Genomic DNA, 8,702 nt, shown 5'->3' on the forward strand with positions numbered 1-8,702 from the left:
CTCCTGGTTGTGGAACCAGACAATGTGTCAGGGCTTTGTGAGCTCTGAATATGTGAAAGAGAAGTGTTTTCCATGTGTGTTTTCTCCTCAGCCGGTGTGAGACTTGAATAAAGGGATGGCCCACCATGTGTTGGCTCCACTGTTTTTTTACCGTCTGCCCAAATTCAATGAGATTTGCATTTACATGGCCACGATGGCTATGACTACTGGCCATACTCCCTCCCACAGCCATAGCTCAGTTGATTCAAGTGAGTTGGCCTCAGGTGCTGAAGATGGCTCTGTAGTCTCAACCTCAGGCACAAAAAAAAATGGCTCACTTGCTGAGCGATAGATCAAAGGCCCCAGATAGGTGGAGTATCGCCCCCTAGTGGGCTTACCAAGTGGATCCTGGTCAGGGTGCATGCAGAATCTGTCTCTCTGCCTCCACTCCTCTCACTAAAATTAAAAAAAAAGAAAGAAAAAAATATCTAGGTATTTGTACCTGATAAAATTTCCTATTAGCTGAGTTTATTTTGCTAGAATCATAAGTCAAAAAATGGGGTTTTAAAAGCAAAGATTTTTAGACCAATAAACATATTAAAAGGTGCTCAGCTTAATCAGTCATCAGGGGATTGCAAATCAACACCACAATTAAATACACTACATGCCAATTAAATGGCTAAAATGAAAAAAAGATAAAAATTACCAAATGATGCCAAGAATGTGAATAACTGATGTCTTGATATACTATTGCTGGTAAAAGAATATATTGACATGGTCAAGCACTTTAAAACACTTTTGACAACATCTGCTAAGATGGGTATGTACATATGTACACTATGACTCAGAAATTTGGCTGCACATCTATACCAATAAAAATGTATCCTTATGTTGAACAAAAGGCATGCACTAATATTTATTTGCCCATTCTACTATTAGTGGACATTTGTGTAAGTTCCTGTTACCTTCTATAGAGAAATCATGGGAATCATTTAACTCATTTTAAAGATGTAGAAATTCAGACATACATAATTTAGCTGATTTAACCAAGCCAGTTAGTGGCAGTTGTGGAAATAAAAGGCAGTAGCATTTTAAATACACATCTTTTAATGTTGGCTAGTACTTCAAAATCTCTATAGAAACACCATGAATATAATATAAGAAGAATATGTGTATATATTTTTTGAATTAATAATATAAGAAATGTTTTATGCTCCTTGAATTGTTAACTATTTTGTATTGTTACTATAAAATTTCAACAAAATTTACCTATTTTTGTGGTTTAAGAGATTTTGTAAATTTAATAGCTATCTTCCTTCCTAAATTTATTAAGAGATAGGCGTAAAAAAGAAGGAAATCAAAACAGTCTGTTTTACTCATTAAGCTAATATTGCATGATGTAGCTTGTATAAATTTGATTTCCCTTTAGGAGTAGACCTCTTTACATTTAGGACACAGAATTGTGGGGTAGAAAGCTTGCTTTTTTCACAGGGAAGTAAAAACCGGATGAGGCTTTGTAATTTCTAAGTGGAATGAATGTAGGTTCTTCAAGGCTCCAAGATTTGTATTACCAACTCTATAAATTACTACTTTTTATTAAGAATGCAGATGTACTGTAGCTGAGATGCTGTAGTATCTGACATAATAAACAATAACCAAAAATAAAGTAATTTTAATTCAAACTTCTCTAGGATATCTGCAAGTCAGAACGCAAAGATGTCAGTTTATCAAAGTTCATAACCAGAGAAACTCAAACCAATGAGTTAACATTCCATTTCATAGATTTCAGACATTTTAATTTCTATTTTTGCTTTGGTTCCACACTTCTGGTACCTTGATGCTACAGTGAAGATGGACTCAGCCTGGTAACATAGCTTTCTTTATCTCCTCAAAACCAGCATTTTCAATTCTATATCACAATAGTTTCTCCTACTATTTTTTGCTAAGGAAGTACCTAGTCTTGTGAAATATTTCTCTTAAAGAAATATTTGGGATCACACCTATCCTATATGCCTCTAATTTCCTTTAAAACAGACAATAAATTCTATTCCACAATTGCTTTAATTGTTTTGGATTCTTTTTTTTTTTTTTTTTTTTTTCATCTGCCAATAATTTCCTGGATCCTGGTTTCTACTGGGGAATTACGGCTCATTGTTTTCAATGAACTTTCATCTCTTTCTCTATTAGATATCACTGGGCTCTAGTCAGTCTTTCTTAACTAGTCAAAACTTGGATATTTCCCATTTTAATAATATTCTTTTCAAAGAACTTAAATTAAAAAAATCTTAATTTTTCATTTACATTATTCTATCTGGCCTTTGATATCTCTTCCCCCCCCACAAAAACAGGCTCTTTTATGCTTTACCTTTATTCTAAATAAATCTTTTGTTTTCCTCCCTCTACTGCTTTTCTCATATTAAAATTAAAACATACTTTTTAAATTACTCTAGATCCTTCTTGATTCCCTAAATACCTCTGAACTTATAGATAAAGCTCTAGGAGTAAGCTTTTTAAAATGTTTTCTTAAATCTATGTTTTCCAACATTTCATTACCTTATTTCTCAACCTCAACCTAAAATGACATATTCTCTTTATCTATTTATTGGTTTTTAATAAAATTCTACTACCTCTATAGAGGTAAGAACACAGTTATATCCTTCATAAAGTCATAATAAATGTTTAAGAAATTAATAAATCTTGAGTTATCTCAAAATGATCTGATAGGAAGACAATATTTGAGTCTATGGACCAGATGAATTTAAAGTTACCACTATCGTAGTGTTATCCTTAGACATAAACACAGAACATAATTTTTATGAGCAAATGTGGTATTCTAGCTTTTATGAGTTTTGCACTAACACTTTAAAGTTAGAAAAACACATATTAGTTTTCTGAAACACAATTTAATTTAATACATTTGCTTGAAGACAATAAAAAACATCAAAACAGAAGCCAATAATCTTTGTCCCACATGCTTATATCTGAAAATTCTCTACCTTTAAATCATTAGTTGAACATTTATTAAACTGCTTCTGATTACTAAAGCCTCTGAAATTCTCATGCATCTGCTAGGGACTGCATGATTTCTCAAATATATGCTTCAGGCAGTGTTTACATACTCCAAAGTCAATAGGCACAACCTGAACTGTAAAGCCCCCACCATTTGATCAAGACTATCTAGTATATTCCCTCTCACACTAAGGTCCTATTGGTCTTCTTTCCTGAGGCCTATGGCTAGTCAAAAACAAAACAAAACAAAACAATAGACACACAGAGAGAGAATGGGAAAGAGAGAGAGAGAAGAAGGTGTCAAATTATTACAATCATAAATAAAAAGGGCCATTACTGCCAACTTTAGGAAAGGAAAAATGTTATAAAAGAATGCAATGATTAATTGTATGCCAATAAATTACATAGCTTAGATGAAATTGACAAATTCTCAGAAATATACATACCACCAAAACAGACTAGAAATAAATAAAAAATCCGAGTAGATTTATAATAAGTAAAGGAATCAAATAACTACAAAGAAAGCCTAAACCCAGATGAGATCACTGGTAAATTCTCAAAACAAATATATATCCCACATGGGTTGGATAAAAAGCTGAGATGGACACAGATAAAAGTGAAATAGTTACCCAGAGGAGAGAGTGGTGAGGAGAGGAGTAAAGAGGTACAAAAGTACAGTGATGGCCTGACCAGGTAGTGGCGCAGTGGATAGAGCATCGGACTGGGATGCGGAAGACTCAGGTTTGAGACCCCGATGCTGCTAGCTTGAGCATGGGCTCATCAGGTTTGAGCAGAGCTCACCAGTTTGGACCCAAGGTCGCTGGCTCAAGCAAGAGGTTACTCAGTCTGCTGAAGGCCCCCGGTCAAGGCACATATGAGAAAACAATCAATGAACAAGTAAGGTGTCACAACGAAAAATTGATGTTTCTCATCTCTCTCCCTTCCTGCCTGTCTGTCCCTCTCTCTGACTCTCTCTCTTTCTCTGTAAAAAAAATATAGTGACAGAAAATGATCTGATTTTGGGTGATGGGCACACAACATAATCAAGAGTTCAAATGCTATAGAGATCTTCACCTGAATGCTATGTACCCTTATTAATCCATGTCACCCCACTAAATTCAATTTGAAAATAAAAAACAGAGAGTAAGAATTAGCACCAATCTTTCTCAAAGTTTTTTTAGAAATGTCAAAGAGAGAGAACACTTTCTCACTAATTCTATGAGTCCAGTATTATCCTGATATCAAATCCATACAAAGACAGTGTAGGAGAAAAAAATTGAAACAAAAATCTCTTACAAATAAATAAATAAATAAATACACACACACATAACATATAGACGCAAACAACAGTGTGGTGATTAACCAGAGGGAAAAAGGGTGGAGGTTATATAAAGATGGACAAAAGAAAGAGAAGTGAGAATGCAAAGGGACTCTGCGGTGATGAATGCACAATGCAATGTGCAGATGATGTTTTATTGAGTTATACACCTGAAACCAGTATGGTTTTGCAAACAAATTTCACCCCAATAAGTTCAATTAAAAATAAAAGAAAACTTACATTTTAAAAGTGTGTAATAGAGTTTTACCTTCTCATCTCTTAATACGAAGAAAAATAAAGATCATTTCTTATTCTCAAAAAAGAAAATAAATGTAAAACAACATATTAATAGAATAAAAGGTAAAGACCACATTATTATCTCATTAGATACAGAAAAGCATTTGACATAATCTCACACCATTCACAGGTAAAAATTCAGCAAAATACATATAAAAGGGAATTATTTTAAACCTGATACAGAAAATCTATGAAACATCCACAGCTAACATCCTCTTATATTATCAAAGACTGAAAGCTTTCTCCCTAAAATCAAGAACAAATCATAGCCTGACTAGGTGGTGACGCAGTGGGTATAGCATCAGACTGGGATGTAGAGGACCCAGGTTCAAGACCCTAAGGTTGCCAGCTTGAGCGCCCGCTCATTTGGTTTGATCAAGGCTCACCAGCTTGAGCCCAAGGTCACTGGTTTGAGCAAGGGGACACTCATTCTGCTGTAGTCCTCCAGTCAAGGCACATATGAAAAAGCAATCAATGAACAACTAAGGTAACACAACAAAGAACTGATGCTTCTCATTTCTCTCCCTTCCTGTCTTGTCTGTCCCTATCTGTCCTTCTCTCTGACTTTCTCTGTCGCTGACACACACACACACACACACACACACACACACAGCAAAAAAAAAAAAAAAAAGAACAAAGCATAGATGCCCATTTTCACTACGCCCACTCAATATTGCCATGCATGTTCTTGCCGGGTAATTAGGCAGCAAAATAAAATAAAAGGCATTTTGATTGAAAAAGAAGTAAACTTATCTGTATTCACAAATAACATGATTTTATCTATAGAAAATCCTAAGAAATCCATAAAGAAATATTTAAAGTTAACAAACAAGTATAAGAAGTTTGCAAATTATGAGATGAATATTAAAAATTAATTGTATATCTGTATAATATAATAACACTATGAAAATAAAAATTAAGAAAGATACATTAATAATAAGATCAAAATAATGAAATACTGATGATTAATTTTAACAAAAGAAATGTAAATTTGGTATACTAAAATCTGCAAAATACCATTAAATGGATTGTGGAACTAATATGTAGAGAAAAGCAAGAAAATGATCACAGTACTTGAAGAGAAATAAAGAAATTCATTTAAGCCCTGGCCAGTTGGCTCAGTGGTAGAGCGTCGGCCTGGCGTGCAGAAGTCCTGGGTTTGATTCCCGGCCAGGGCACACAGGAGAAGAGCCCATCTGCTTCTCCACCCCTCCCGTCTCCTTCCTCTCTGTCTCTCTCTTCCCCTCCCACAGCGAGGCTCCATTGGAGCAAAGATGGCCCGGGCGCTGGGATGGCTCCTTGGCCTCTGCCCCAGGTGCTAGAGTGGCTCTGGTTGCAACAGAGCCACGCCCCCGAGGGGCAGAGCATCACCCTCTGGTGGGCAGGCATCGCCCCATGGTGGGCGTGCCGGGTGGATCCCGGTCGGGCGCATGCGGGAGTCTATCTCACTGTCTCTCCCCATATCCAGCTTCAGAAAAATACAAAAAAAAAAAAAAAAAAAAAGAAATTCATTTAGTTCCTTACATTCAAAAGTCAGTTCCCACATAATGCTGCTTTCTTCTACTTTTTATCCTTTCAATAATCCATTTTTCTAACCAAAATTATTTCATTCATGCAATATTACTTGAATGATTACTGTATGCCAAGCAGTATTCTAAGCATCTATTACTGTATTGGTGAATAAAACAAAAGGTACTTGCTCTCATAAAGATTAGATTATAATGGTAGTAGACAGACAACAGAGAACATACATTTAAAGTAAATTACACAAGTGACAGAAGATAATAAACACTGTGGAAAAGAAGAAAAAGTAACTCTAAAGAGGTTAAAAAGGGTGGGATGCAGGTAAAGTAGATGGATTGGTGATTAAGGTAAATTTAAATAAAGACTTGAGTGAAGTGAAAGATTTGATCCTGCTGATATGTGTGGGGATAGAGGAAGCTTTCATACAGATGTGACTGCCAAAGGCCTTCATGCAGATTTGTACTTAGAATATTCAAGAAATAATAGCAAGACGCATATGTGGCTAAGATCAAATGAACTGAAATAAAGTAAGGAGACTAGTGAGAGGTGAACATAAAGCCATGACACAAGGGTTGTGGAGATAATGTAGGTAGGACCTTGTAGTTATAAGATTTTGGTTTAAACCAGGGGTCCCCAAACTTTTTACACAGTTGGCCAGTTCACTGTCCCTCAGACCGTTGGAGGGCCAGACTATAAAAAGAACTATGAACAAATCTCTATGCACACTGCACATTATTATTTTAAAGTAAAAAAAAAACAACAAAACGGGAACAAATACAATATTTAAAAAAAAAGAACAAGTAAATTTAAATCAACAAACTGACCAGTATTTCAATGGGAATTATGGACCTGCTTTTGGCTAATGAGATGGTCAATGTCCAGTTCCATATTTGTCACGCTAGCCATAACAAGTGATATGACACGCTTCTGGAGCCGTGACACGTACGTCCCACATCACTGGAAGTAGTACTGTACGTGAGCGACGCCGTGTTTTGTGGCACCACCACATATAGTACTCCAGGAGCACAGGATGCAGAAGCACCTCTCTCATTGACCACCAATGAAAGAGGTGCCTCTTCCGGAAGTGTGGCAGGGGCTGGATAAATGGCCTCAGGGAGCCGCATGCTGCCTGCGGGCCATAGTTTGGGGACCCCTGGTTTAAACCCTATGTGAAATTTGGAACTATTGGAGAGTGTTGTTCAAAGGAGTAATTCAATCAAATTTAATGGGATTTTTTTGTTTGTTTGTTTGTTTTTAATTACAATAGCTGTTTTTCTAAGACTACACTTTAAGGACAAGTTTAAAGCACTGAGACAAAATAGAGACTATAACAAAAATACAAATGTGAAATGATAATGGCTTAGAATCATAGAACTAAATATGACAAGAAGTGGTCAGATTTAAATTGACACTATTTTCTTACAAATCAGATGTAGTATGTGAGAACAATGTAACAACCAAAAATTATGCTACTATTTCTGACTTGATAAAATGTAAGGTTGAAAGTTCATCAAATCACCTATAGTATTCTTTCAACAAATCATCTTTATATCTGAAATAATGTAAGTACATTTTTTTTCTTGCAACCAAGTTATTACTTAGGAAATTATATTTAGACTAGTTGGATCCCAGGTGACAAGTGTAGTCAGCATACGAGTGCCCAGACTGGACTGGAGCGAATAGGAAAGCAAAATCATGTACAAAATAATGCATATAAAAACCTTACTTCTCTCTGACTATGCAACATGTTACAAAGTACATTAGTTTAAGTTTAATCAACCTGGAAACTGAGTGAGAAAGTGAAAACTCTTTAATCTAAAATTTCATTTACCAATAAACCCCAAACATCTCCAAAAACCTGAATGGAATTTGGTTGATGTCATTAGTTAGAACAATCTGAAACATTTAGCATATAAACTAAGCTAAGAGTTTTACCAATTTGGAGGCTTAGCTCCACCAAACTGAAGAGAATAACACAATTGCCTTCATTACAAAAAGTCTCTGTTGTTGATGCTTCCTGAGACTTGCACATTAGAGACAACGGAGCAAGACAACTACTGGAACACAGAGTTTGCAATGCCATGCCCCACAGGCATTTGCGAGTCTGAGCGGAACAGATACAGCAGGAAAAAAATGCTCTACTTTTATTTTTTTAAATGTGTTCAGTTCTAGAAAAAGAACATAGGTCCTCCAAACAAGTCAATACAAAAATCTAAGCCTTAATATTTATGAGGAAGGTTTTCTTCTACTATATCAATGCTATCTTTTAAATTTTGAACTAAAAGAAAAAGAGAGAAAAGTAAACCAAAGAATAAAGCTTCTTTCTTTAATGCTATCAGAGGGAAAATATGTACACTTCAGTTCTTACACAAATGAGTATAGTACTACTCCATTAGCTGTGGAGTAATTTATGATTGAAAAACAATGTACTAATTTTGAAAAGCAAGTGAAATATTCTAGCAAAATACCATGACTTCTAGGAAAACCTATTGGTTACTGTAACATTTTAGACTGGGATTAGAAGTGAAAAAATATCTAAAGTGCGGACACTTAGGAAAACAACACAATGTTCTCA

Source organism: Saccopteryx bilineata, chromosome X, assembly GCF_036850765.1.
Source record: "Saccopteryx bilineata isolate mSacBil1 chromosome X, mSacBil1_pri_phased_curated, whole genome shotgun sequence".
Lineage (NCBI taxonomy): Eukaryota > Metazoa > Chordata > Mammalia > Chiroptera > Emballonuridae > Saccopteryx > Saccopteryx bilineata.